We start from the raw sequence: 13,721 nt of genomic DNA, 5'->3' as shown, positions 1-13,721 counted from the left end.
CAGGCAGGTGGATCTCTTGTTGGTTCTTGGCCACCATCTACATAGTGAGTTCCAGGACAGTCAAGGATCTATATAGAGACCCTGTCTTAAAATAAAATGAATTCATTGCTCAGAGCAATGTTACAGAGTCTTTGTTTCTTTGGTAGTGTTTGTGGTGGCTGCTTATTCTAGTTTACATTTCTTTCTTTGTTTACTTTTCGTGATTTGAAAAATTTATACTTGTATGCAATAGAATAGGGTCATTATCTACCCATTTCCCCCTTCAACGTCTCCTGAATGCCATCATATATCCTTCTCCCGATGTCAATGATTTTTTTCCTTTAAAATAGATTAGGATATATTTTTGCTTATGCGTATGTGTGTACACCTGCTTGTCTGTCTGTGAAACCTGCACTGATATTCTTTTTTTTTCTTTTCTTTTTTTCAGAGCTGGGGACCGAACCCAGGGTCTTGCGCTTGCTAGGCAAGCGATCTACCACTGAGCTAAATCCCCAACCCTCTGCACTGCTGTTCTTGCATCTGCATTTAGTTTGTAGCAATTTGCTCTGGCCAAAAGTACTGAAGAGAATCTTGTCTCATACAAATAAGACATTTGTGCTTATTTTTTTGTCTCAATGTACTAAGACTTGCCAGAGTCTAAAGTTTTTTTTGGTTGGGTAATTTGTATCAATGAACTTCTAGCATTCTGCTGCACTAAAGTTCACCGGTCTACCTTCCACTTGGAAGGGTACCATCTGGTAACAACATAATGAGTTGATCCTATGTAAAATATTAGTTCACTGGTTTATGCGGCTCTCTTGGCTCTGTTCATTCTGTGTTATGAAATTTTCACTTTTGCTAGTGTTATCACGCATCTCAGTACAAAACACTTTCTTTTGTTTCGTATTGAGACAGGGTTTCTCTGCATCCTGGAACTTGCTCTGCAGACAAGGCTGCCACTGAACTCAGAGATCTACCTGACTCTGCCTTCCAAGGGCTGGGAATAAAGATGTCCCCTACTTTGTCCAACCTTCAATAGAAAAGACTATGTCTCATGAAGCAGTCAAACTTATGGTAGGTCATTCAAGTTAATTAGGCTTTAATTTTACCACTGGTAACAAATACAACACATTGTATTCGTTACAAACCTAATATCTGTTTTGAGACAAGTCAAATTTGAGAAACTGGATGTTGCTTGTTAACCATTCTTTCCTGTTCAAACAGTGTTCCTTAAAATAAGAGACTGACCCAACTACAACCCAGACAGTGGCAGAAGGATTTTCCTCCAGATAATTTAGGGAACAACTGCTTATAGGACATCACATTTTATTTGAGAGTTCTAAAAGCATTGAGGTGGGAGAAAGGTGTGTGTGTGGGGGGGTGCAGAACACTAGGATGGTATTAAATATTACTGGTTTGTTTGCTTTAACATGATGAGTTGACCTGTGAATTTCAGCTCAATAACCTGTGAAGAAATGTGCTCTATATGGAATTTCCATATCATCGTCTGGAAGATCGAAAGGTTCGCCGTCAAAGAACCAATGAAATTAGCCTTTTTTTTTTCAATACAGGTCATTCTTTTTTTTTTTTTTTTTTTTTTTTTATTCTTTTTTTCGGAGCTGAGGACCGAACCCAGGGCCTTGTGCTTGCTAGGCAGGTGCTCTACCACTGAGCTAAATCCCCAACCCCAATACAGGACATCCTTTTTTTTTTCTTTTTCTTTTCTTTTCTTTTCTTTTTTTTTTTTTTTTTTGGTTCTTTTTTTTCGGAGCTGGGGACGGAACCCAGGGCCTTGCGCTTCCTAGGCAAGCGCTCTACCACTGAGCTAAATCCCCAACCCCAGTACAGGACATTCTTCAGTGAAGTTGACACATTGTTTAGTAGCAGTCCACTGTGTGAAGAATACAGTTGCTAGGGGAACACACTGTACCACTGCCTTGACTGGGACAAAGCGTCAGCAATGAAACCAATTCTTTTGTGCCATTGGTATAAAAATCAACATAGTAAAAAAGAGGCAAGTGATTAATTGGTATTATTATGAAAAGAGTTTGAGCCCAAATAGACCCTGGAGAATTTCAGCCTACCTGAAGGCCATGCTTTGAAACCCATTGTTCTACACTGAAATAGAACTGAAATTAAACTGATCCATTTCGATCAGTAGGGGTACCTGGTGCTGTTGGAAAAATCCTGGGAGATATTTGTATACTTACTAGAAATTTTAATTCAAGCACACACACAGTGCTATGCTTGCCTTGTTTTTAGATTCTATCACTGGACACAGAATAAAAGTAGTGATTCTGGGGGGCTGGAGAGATGGCTCAGCGGTTAAGAGCACCCAACTGCTCTTCCAGAGGTCCTGAGTTCAGTTCCCAGCAACCACATGGTGGCTCAAAACCATCTGTAATGAGATCTGATGCCCTTTTCTGGTGTGTCTGAAGACAGTCACAGTGTACTTATATATAATAAATGAATAAATCTTAAAAAAAAGAAGTTGTTTATAAAAAAAAGTAGTGATTCTGATAATGGCATGTACTTTATGTTGTTTTTAAAAATTACTACTTTCAGGCTCTTTTACTGCAGTAATTATATTCTCATTAATGTTATTAATGTCACTGTAATCGTTTTTGGCTAGAGAAAGTTTTTTTCCCACTTATTAAAAATAGGCTTTGGTGTGTGTGTTGTGTGTGTGTTGTGTGTGTGTGTGTGTGTATGTGTGTGTGTGTGTGTATGTGTGTAGATGCAATTCTGGGGGCTTTTCTTTGCTCCTTTTGCTCCCAAGCAATGACGGGACATTTCTCTGCCTGCTGTAGCCTGTCTTAGCTCCCCAAATAAATGACATGGAGAACTAATACATTTATTAACAAGCTGCAGGCACTATGTTGGGCAGATACCTTTCTGGTGGCTTCCTTCCCAGCCACATGGTCCTTTCCCTGCAATCAGTCTTGGGTTAGCTTGCTCTGTTCTATCTGACCTCTCCTCCCTGCAACCTCCCGGTGAATCTTCCTGGTCCTTCTCCTCCTCCTGCTCCTTCTATCTCTTCTTGTCTCCTCTCTCTTTTTGCTTGGGACCCCCTGACTAAGAATTGGAAGTCCTGTCCCGTTCTCTTCTGCTAAGTTATAAGCGGAATCAGCTCTTTATCAACCATTCGAAAGTGATGGAGAACAATTTTTACACATTGTTGAATCAGGAGATGTTCCAAATATCCTGACGATGCCAATGTTCAGATTGCAGGCTGCTTCCAGATCTCTGGGCACAGCAATCAGCATCTGAAATACACACTGCCCAAAGTCATCCATATGTATGAATGTATGTATGTAGTATGTAGTATGTATGTTTACATATATATCACAACAATTAAAGAAAACGTGATCATGAATTTGAAAGGGGGATGATGCTTTATGGGAGAGTTTGAAGGGAAAAAAGGGAAGGGGGAAATGATGTAACTATTTATAACCCCCTGAAAAACTAAAAAAAAAAAAAAAAGTCCAGAAACAAACCTACATAAATATGATATTTCAATGTTAACCTCTTGCAGTAGTACTGTGGTAAGAAAGACAATGCGGCAGTCAGTGTGACTTGGACTGGGGGCTATGTAAAATTAGTTGGATTTGACCGAAAGCCCTGAAACTTTGCTGTCTGTCCTGAATTCACGACTGAGAGATGTAAAATCAGGAAACGTGACTTCATTTCCATCTCTATCTGCTTTGGACAAGTTGGTTTTCAGCGGCTGGAAATTTAATTGCTGTGTTGGTGAGCTGGACTGGCAGCCACAGGGGATCTTCATGAAGTTTGTGAGGACTGGAGGCTAAGCCGAGCAGAGCTTCGCAGATGTGAATAACTTTTATCAGGACCTAGTGTTGGGAAGTCTGCATTTTTGGGGTTGAGGGACTCCCAGGGAGTACTGGGAGCCTCTGGGAAGCCTCCAGTCTCCAGCAGTCAGCCTTTCCATCTTCAAGAAGCTGGGGGAGCCTTTTTCACCTTGAAGAAAGCAGGGGAGACTGAAGCTGAAGGAGAGCAGGAAGGAGAGAGGAGGTTCAGGTGGGCAGAGGAAGCCCTGTATGTAAAATCAGTGCAGTGACAAGACCCCCCTGAGCTAGCTTGCTTCCCTCTCTTCCTGTGACTTTCTGTTGGGTTTTGACTTCTGCCTGCAAGGATCATTATCCAGTAGTTTAGTTCGTCCATAAGATATAGAATGTCCTCAAATCTTGAGACTGGATAGATGGCTCACTGGTTAAGAGCACTGGCCGCTCTTGCAAAGCTTTGGTTCCCAGTATCTGCCTAGTATCTCACAACCGTTTGTCACTCCAGTTCCAGGGCATCTGATGTCGTCATCTGACCTCCGTGGGCACCAGGCACACACCCGGATCACAGGCATACGTGCAGGCAAAACATTCACATGCATAAAATTATCAAATCTAAAAACAAAAACAAAAAAAATCTAAAAAAAAAAAAAAAACCCAAGAACCAAACCCTTCAAATGTATTACATCATAGGGTTGTTTTTTAAACACCTTTGTGTGGTAGGCACAGCGATCATGTGACATGGGTAATGAGGAAACTGGAACACAGAAAAAGGAAATGAGAAACAAACAAGTGTAAATAAGTACCAGGATTCAAATTGACGCGAGCTCTCTTCGTTTTGTCTTCTTAGGCCCTTGTTCTGGAAGTGTATTTTGCAATGAAGGAAATGGACTCTAGAGCCTGGGGTACACTCAACACACACACTCTCTATACCCAGCCTCTATAAAGTGGGTTTTCCAGGTCATGCAGAGTTTGCTCTTTTGTATTTAGAGACAATTTCCTAATATCCGCCTTATAGGCCCCCATTAGTGGGGAGGAAGGGTAGTGTGATGTTCACAGATGTCCCTCAATATTGGGTTGTTTGAGTTCAAACTCCGGCCTTCTCGTTTCACCTACATCATAAGGTCGAGGTGGTTTGGTGCGCACTGAAAGCTTCGGTGCACACTGTGAGTTCACGGGTACAGGAAAATTCCTTCAAAAGTTTTACATACTGGTGGAGGATTCAGTATCACTCCGGATTAAAAAACAAACTGCTATTCTTGATAAACAGAGAGGAAAGTGACAAGCCAACCCACTTGCTCTTTCCATGTGGACTGTGGGAAGTGTGGGATTGGTGGAGAAAGTGTGAATTTTCTGTTGCTTGAGTTGTCTACCCAGAGCAACTTTATTAGTGTCTAGCTGTCCAATAGGGAGTTGTCCTGGCAGTCAAGGGCTAGTTCCAGGACAGCGATGGCAGTCTATCTATTACTCTACATCTCTTGTCATTCATTTATTTTATGTTCTGTTTCTTTTCCTGTCCCACAAAGGCCACGATAATATACAAAGGGGCAAATCAGGACAGTGGATTATAAATGAAGGTGTAGAATTTCTTTCTATCACTACCAAAAGATCTTGTTTCCCCCCTTAGGTCCAACAGGTGCTATCACTACTCTTCAAGTTTAGCCTTGTGCTTCTTTAGTGAAGGTGACAATAGAGACACAATCAGCTGCATTGAAGAGGAGGAAGACATCAGGTTCTCAGAGAGCGATGGCAAGTCTTTGCTAACTGATCTGTGATGTAATACTTTCCCTGAGATTCTGTGATTCGGTGGGTAGTATAACCTAGAGAGTAGCAGGACGGTTTTATTGTTGTCGGGGTCTGGGTTTGAAGTTTTAGTTAAATTCAGCTTAATCTGGGTTTTACTTTTTTTTCATTTGTAAAATAAAGATAGCCCTGACCATTTATGAAGATTCAATTAGATAAATAGAAAATTGCTATTCCACAATTAGGAGATTTGCCTGGCTATTGTCTTGCCCAATTTTAGGTGCTAATGACAAATAAGACAGCATCCTTTTTTCTAATTATCCTTAAACTCTAATGGGGGCAGAAAGGCAATGTTGAATACAAAGACACAAATAATTGCTGTGTGTAGGGGCAACAAACAATGTAACAAAGAGAGGGATAAATTTCATTTACTTGTCTTCTGGAAAAAACAAGGTCATATTAAAATTCATCTGAGGAAGTGAAAGAAACATATCAGAGGGTTTGTCAGGACCTAAGACAGTGGTTCTCAACCTTTTAAACGCTGTGGCCTTTTAATACAGTTCCTCATGTGTGGTGACTCCCAGCCATAAAATTAATTTTCTTGCTACTTCGTAACTGTAATTTTGCTACTGCTATGAATTGTAATGTAAATACCAGATATGCAGGATATCTGAGACCCCCAGGTTGAGAACTGCTGACCTAAGATAAGGTTTTAGATTATTTCTTCTGGAGGCCAGTGTTAAGTAGGTCCCCCCCCCCTTGCTTTTCTTTGAGCACTGAGATTTTTTTATTTGGAGCTGAGGTTGAGGCAGTTTGAACTTGTATTCTCGGATAATATAGCACACTATATTTACATGCACCGTATTAAGTTAGTTTTATATTCACTATACTTGCTGGAGAAATAATATTACTACTGTTCTAAGTTTTAATAGTAGAGTAAGCTGATGCTATCTTGGTCCATTCAGTTGGAAAAGAAGCCTCCTGAGAATCTTTCTAATACTTGTTTTTCTTTTTCTTAATTTTTAACGGTTTATCTAATCATTTCTCATTTTTCTATTCTTTCCTTAGTCTGTCTCTCCTCTCTTGCCTCTCTGCAGCCACATTCCGGGGACCTGCAGCCCCGCCCACATCCTGGGGCGTGACCAACGCGCCAGGCCCCGCCCCCATCCATCCCGTGACGGCCAGCCCACTCCGCCCCACCTCCCCCGACCGCGGACAGCGCGCCGGGGCGTGCGCGCGCGTCCCCGCTCTCAGCTCCGATCGGTCTCGGGAGCGCGCTCTGTGTGGCCGCTGCCGCCATGTTGTTGTGGTTGTGAGAAGGCGGCGGCGGCAGCGGTGGCGGCGGAGCAGCCGGTGGAGACGCTCCAGCGGCCCAGGCGCTGCCCCCCGCCGACCCTGGCTGGCAGCCTCCTGGGGTGGCGGAGGAGGCCGTGCGGTGGCGGGCCTCGCCATGTCCTGCCTCCCGGTAAGAAGCCCACCCTCCGGCTCCGGTGGCGAGGAGGTGCTGGAGGAGGGGCGGGCCTGGGCCGGGTGCGGCGGCTGTCACCGGCTGGGGAGGCGGTGGCGGGCCGAGGGCTGGGGTGGCCGCGGCCTCCCGGGGCAAGCTCTCGGAATGGAGCACTGAGGCCCGGCCGGGCGAGTCGGGGGAGGCGGGGTCGCCGAGCTCGGCGGCCATCCGGAACCTGGCGGTGGGCAGCACTCCCGAGTGTTGGGAGCTACCGCTCGGGCGCCCTGGAAAACGCTCCCGGGCCTCCGGGAGGTGAGCGTGTGGCCTGAGGCCCTGGCCGAGACTTTGGGAGTCCTTAGTGGCGAGTGGCCGGAGGTCGTGCTGTTGGAAACCGCGGGCTAGCAGTGCGGGCCTCAGCCTAACTGCAGCAGGGCATCTTCCTGACCTGGTAGTACTTGAAGGGGAACGAAGGTCCAGGGGTGGTTGAAGGAGCTCAGGGAGCACTGCTCAAGTAGCTCTGCAAAAGATTAGTGTTATTTCTTGGGTTGAAATTGTACTGGATGTATTGCGTTTCATGACCCAAGATGATGTTGGGGCCAGAAAACTTACTGCAAAAATTTGAAGTAGAGTTTGAGCACTCTATTAGGCCACCTGGAGTCTGATCATCTCACCTGGGGAATTAACACACAGGTTTGTTAGATATTAATGTTCAGTCGTCGTCAGAATGAAGTTTACATTTTTACGCTTCTTATTATCTTGACATCTACTTGGCTTTTTGACATTTAGGGTTTTTTGCTTTTTGGTTTTTGTTTTTTTGTTTTTGTTTTGTTTTGTTTTTTTGTTTTTTTTGTATGAAAAGTGCATATGCTCTTGTAGTGGGGGCTCAGCTTCGTTTCTCATGTGAACCGTGAGTCGTCAGAGGTTACGATTGAATGGTTCTTTATCAAGATGATTTTGTTTGTGGGGATGTGAAGGAGTCCTCCTTTGAGATTCTGCAATGTTTCTGTGTTTTTACTTGGAAACCAAATAACATGCGTTGGTGGCCAGTGAAAGACTTCTTTTCCATGACTTGAGTGCGTAGAAGAGTTTACAGAATGACACCGTTTCGAGTAAACGCTATGCAGTATGTTATTAAACTAAGTTTGGAAGCTTCTAGAAGGTTAGAGTGATTGCCTATGAAGACGTATTTTACCCCTACCATCTTTACATTTTAGGTAACTGTGAGCAGCATGATGAATCTGTTCAGAAGGCATTAGAATACATTTTATCAACTTAAATGTTGTTTAACTGAAGGTATGTCCAGAGATACACCAAAGACATAGAGGGAAAAATAAAGGGAGGCATGAAGTCTGCTTCTAGCCCACAGAGGGGTCCTAAAGGTGCCTTCTAACATGCCAACATTGTATTTATTTCTAAGCCGTCTGACTCAGGTTTCCAGTAAAGTGGAGGGTAGCAGGGTGTGTTACAGTCATTTGAGACCGGGTTGTGAACCTGGAAGGTGTACTGTAGTTGTTAAAAGTTCTTGTAATTTGCTTCGGGCTGTGAGGTATGGTAAAGTCAGTTTAAGTCCTAGTTTATACTTTCTGTGGTAATTGGAATTCTGAGTTATCAAGAGATGGATTCATATTTCAAAGGTGTGTTGAGTACTAGAATTTTGGAAGAAGCAAACGAAAGTATTACAACAGTTGCATAGGATTATATATTCTGACATATCATAGAGAGGCCCATCCAGTTGTTCTCTAAGACCAGAAACCTTGTCTTGTTCAGTCTCCTGATATTCCACTACTTATCATAGTTCTCAGCAGAATTTTCTTTCCAGATATTTTTTAGCAAATGAATAGTATTAGTATGAGAAACACTAGTGTTAGTTATTAAGAATTTCTTGATGGCTTACATTTCATTCTTTGAAACTTGGACTTTTCTGTAAGAGATTCTGTTTTCTATAGATTGTGAAGTATTTACAACTTTAGGTTTCACACTTTTTATTGACTTTAGAGGTGGTATAGACTGATGGGACATTCTGTGCTGGTGGATAGATCTGGATCGTTTGTGGCATTATTGGCTGTTGGGATATTACTTCTCTGAACTTGAGTTTCCTCATCTACCTAATTTAGACCTCATACTGAGGCCAAGTTTTTACACATTTTAATTATTCTTTTTAAATAAAGGAAAGTGTAATATATATATATATTTTTTTATTCCGGAGCTGGGGACCAAACCCAGGGCCTTGAGCTTGCTAGGCAAGCGCTCTACCACTGAGCTAAATCCCCAAACCGAAAGTGTAATTTTTATTTAAAAGAAACAACTCAGGCTAAATTGCCAAGAGTTTGAGAGAACTGTGGGCCAGCCACCTAAGTAAGTACCACATTAGCCAAAGCTTCATAGTAAGATCCTGTCTTAAAAAACGAAAACAGAAGCAGGAGCGATGGCTTACTGGGTAAAGACACATGCTGCAGGGCCTGACAACCTGAGTTTGATCCCTGGACCCACGCAGTGGAAGGAGAGAACAAAACTCTTTTTTTTTTTTTTTTTGGTTCTTTTTTTTCCGGAGCTGGGGACCGAACCCAGGGCCTTGCGCTTCCTAGGTAAGCGCTCTACCACTGAGCTAAATCCCCAGCCCCAAGAGAACAAAACTCTTAAGTTGACCTCCACATGTGTTCATTGACACACATATGCACACATACACAAAAAAAGAAATTAAAAAGAAACAAAACTCTTACAAATTTGCCCCAAAATCTCAGAAACAGTATTCTGTTTTGAGTTTTGCTTTTAGCTTATGGATTTCATGCATTTCTCAAAAGCGCTCAGGAAATTGAGTGCATGTTGCAAGTTTGCAGAAACAGCACACTTATGCTGTTGTAATTCTCTTTATGTTGAAATCAAGTCAAGTTTCACAGAGGGCCCTTCATAATCTGGTATGAAGATACAATTCTAAGAATGTTTGGAAGAAGTTTGTGCACGCTTTATGTTTAGTGGCTTCTTACGGATTTCCCAGTTATGTAATTTTAAATTTGTTTTTAGGAGTTATTCTCTCCATTCACCATGTGCGTCCTGGGGGTGGAACTCAGGTCGCAGGTTTGGCTGTGAGTGCCTCTATCTCCTGCGCTATCTCCCTGACTGTTGATGGTGAATGTCTATGTAATTTCATAATCAGTGAAACCGATTTAAAATTAAGTCTGAGGTCACATCCAGATTGGATTGAACTAGGGTTCCCAGTAATTCAAGACTACTACTACTACTACTACTACTACATGTCATTGCTATTTTTAATCTTAATTTTGTGATCTTAATACTGGTGTGCTTTCATTTTCATTTTTGTACTGTATGAAGAAACTAGAAAACCTTTTAAAGTTGATATTTGTATCCTGCACTAAAAATGAAAATTGTTTTAGTGTAATAGTGGATAGCTCAGTGAGTCTTGAGTCCGCTTAGTGCTACTCCTTAGCCCTTTTGTTTCTAGCAAGCCATATAACATTCCCTCATTATTAAAAGGAAGAACAGTGTCTACTTATTTCATAGGTTGTGAGGGAAGAGCAGGTGGAATGACACATGAAAAATAAGCTAAAAATGTAATGATAGAATCCTGTTGCCTTAGAATTCTTTTTTAAAAAAATTTTCATGAAAGTATTAGATTGTCTAGCTTGGCAGTGGTGACTCATGCCTTTAATGCCAATACTCAGGAGGCAGAGGCAGGTGCATCTCTGAGTTCAAGGACAGCCTGGTCTACACAATGTGTTCTAGGACAGCCAGGGATACATGGAGTAACCCTGTCTCACACTCGATCCCCCAGTAAATAGAGTTGGCTAGTGAGCAGAGGTAAACAGGAGCATATTGTTAAATGCAGAATTTCCTGATGCCACTGAGAAGGCAGCCGAAGTGGAGAAACCCTTCAGCACTTGTATCTGTTACTGAAATAGTCATGGGGTTGCAGGGGTTCCAGCAGAGGGGATCTCATCTTGCAGGGTGAATCCTGGTTGGGAACTGGAACTGAAGTAAAGCCCATCAATTCAAATGCCCATAAGGATCAAGTAGAATACACTTAGCTGTATTTGATCTGTATTTTGGAGCTGTGGTGGTAGGTGGTTAGAGCAAAGAGCTTAGCTTTGTTCTATGTAAAGTTTTAGAAATGTGTTTTTGTTTCTTTTTTAAAACATTTTTAAATTTAAGTGTATGTATGTATACCATATGTATGTGTGCATGTGCAGGAGCCTGCAGAGTTCAGAGAGATGTCAGAACTCTTAGAGCTGGAGTTATAGATGATTATGAGCCTCCATGTGGTTTCTGGGAACCAAAACCAGGTCCTCTGCGATTTCTACAGCCCCAGAACTGTGTTTTCTAAATGGCAAGTGGCATATTGCAGGGTAATGAAGTCAGTGCGGTTACTGGAAAAAAAAAGCATTAAAAAGGATGTCAATACATGCTAATGGTAAAACTGTTGATTGGGGACTGTGTTTATTATTATTATCTAAGTTTATACTGGGTGTGGCATACACCTTTAATCCTAACACTCTGGAAGCAGAGGCATGAGGATTTCTGAGTTCGAGGGCTACCTGGTCTACATAGTGAGCTCCAGACCAGCTCTGGGGCTCCATCGATATGCGCAGGTATATGTGTGTGTGCATGTGCAGGTATATGTGTGTGTATGTGCAGGTATGTATGTGTGTGTGTGTTTGTGCAGGTGTATGTGTGTACGTATGTGCAGGTATATGTGTGTATGTATGTGCAAGTATATATGTGTGTGTTTGTGCAGGTGTATGTGTGTATGTATGTGCAGGTATATGTGTGTATGTATGTGCAGATATATGTGTGTGTGTGCAGGTACATGTATGTATGTGCAGGTGTATGTGTGTATGTATGTGCAGGTATGTGTGTGTATGTATGTGCAGGTATATGTGTGTGTATGTGCACGTGTATGTGTGTGCGTATGTGCAGGTATATGTGTGTGCGTATGTGTAGGTATATGTGTGTGTGTGTGTGCAGGTATGTGTGTGTGTGTATGTGCAGGTATATGTGTGTATGTATGTGCAGGTATATGTGTGCATATGTGCAGGTATATGTGTGTATGTATGTGCAGGTATATATGTATATGTATGTGTAGGTATGAGTGTGTATGTGCAGGTGTGTGTATGTGCAGGTATAAGTGTGTATGTATGTGCAGGTATATGTGTGTGCGTAAGTGCGGGTATGTGTGTGTATGTATGTGCAGGTATGTGTGTGTATGTATGTGCAGGTATGTGTGTGTGCGTATGTGCAGGTATATGTGTGTGTGTGTGCAGGTATGTGTGTGTGTGTATGTGCAGGTATATGTGTGTATGTATGTGCAGGTATATGTGTGTATGTATGTGCAGGTATATGTGTGTATGTATGTGCAGGTATATGTGTGTATGTATGTGCAGGTATATGTGTGTATGTATGTGCAGGTATATGTGTGTGTATGTGCACGTGTATGTGTGTGCGTATGTGCAGGTATATGTGTGTGCGTATGTGCAGGTATATGTGTGTGCGTATGTGCAGGTATATGTGTGTGTGTGTGCAGGTATGTGTGTGTGTATGTGCAGGTATATGTGTGTATGTATGTGCAGATATATGTGTGTGTGCAGGTACATGTATGTATGTGCAGGTGTATGTGTGTATGTATGTGCAGGTATGTGTGTGTATGTATGTGCAGGTATATGTGTGTGTATGTGCACGTGTATGTGTGTGTATGTATGTGCAGGTATATGTATGTGTGTCTGTGCAGGTATATGTGTGTGTGTGTGCAGGTATATGTGTGTGCGTAAGTGCGGGTATATGTGTGTATGTATGTGCAGGTATATGTGTGTGCGTATGTGCAGGTATATATGTGTGTGTATGTGCGGGTATGTGTGTGTATGTATGTGTGGGTATGTGTGTGTATGTATGTGCAGGTATGTGTGTATGTATGTGTGGGTATATGTGTGTATGTATGTGCAGGTATATGTGTGTGCGTATGTGCAGGTATATATGTGTGTGTATGTGCGGGTATGTGTGTGTATGTGCGGGTATGTGTGTGTGTGTATGTGCGGGTATATGTGTATATGTATGTGCAGGTATATGTGTGTATGTATGTGGAGGTATATATGTGTGTGTATGTGCAGGTATGTGTTTGTGTATGTGTGTGTGTATGTGCAGGTATATGTGTGTATGTATGTGCAGGTATATGTGTATATGTATGTGCAGGTATATGTGTATATGTATGTGCAGGTATATGTGTGTATGTATGTGCAGGTATATGTGTGTATATATGTGCAGGTATATGTATGTGCAGGTATATGTATGTGTGTATGTGCAGATATGTGTGTGTGTGTGCAGGTATGTGTGTGTGAATGTGCAGGTGTATGTGTGTATGTATGTGCAGATATATGTGTGTGTGTATGTGCATTTCAGCAGAAGTTAGATGCTAAGATTTGGTGCCAGTCTTTTTTTTTTTTTTTTTTTTTTTTTTTTTTTTTGGTTCTTTTTTTCCGGAGCTGGGGACCGAACCCAGGGCCTTGCACTTCCTAGGTAAGCGCTCTACCACTGAGCTAAATCCCCAGCCCCGGTGCCAGTCTTTAAGGACTACTCATCTTGTAATCTGAGACAGAGCCTCTCTTTGGACCAGTGCTCTGCAGCTGCATTTGTCTAAGCTGACCAGAAGCTGGCCTTCCAACCCCAAAGGTTTACTGTTTATGCCTCTTCCCCATCGTTGGGGTTACAGTCATGAGCCACCAATACACAACGTGTTAGATGTGATT

At 42.3% G+C, this 13,721-nt stretch overlaps 1 protein-coding gene across 27 annotated transcripts in view; it reads left to right on the top strand.

The window, feature by feature from the left end:
• The first annotated feature begins 6,725 nt into the window (after positions 1–6,725).
• Positions 6,726–13,721, top strand: part of Mtmr3 (myotubularin related protein 3) — a 120,509-nt gene continuing 113,513 nt past the window's right edge. For 11 of the 27 annotated variants that reach the window (XM_063273220.1, XM_063273218.1, XM_063273213.1 and 8 more), the window contains exon 1: positions 6,759–6,987. The gene's annotated coding sequence lies outside the window, so the exon portion shown is untranslated. Of the gene's footprint in view, positions 6,988–8,183; positions 8,263–13,721 lie in introns of all 27 variants that reach the window. The other 16 variants (XM_063273207.1, XM_039092045.2, XM_008770301.4 and 13 more) reach the window with 7 other exon arrangements.

Source organism: Rattus norvegicus, chromosome 14 (genome assembly GCF_036323735.1).
Source record: "Rattus norvegicus strain BN/NHsdMcwi chromosome 14, GRCr8, whole genome shotgun sequence".
Lineage (NCBI taxonomy): Eukaryota > Metazoa > Chordata > Mammalia > Rodentia > Muridae > Rattus > Rattus norvegicus.
Note: the sequence above shows the minus strand (reverse complement) of the source record. Positions and strands in the feature narration are given on the sequence as shown.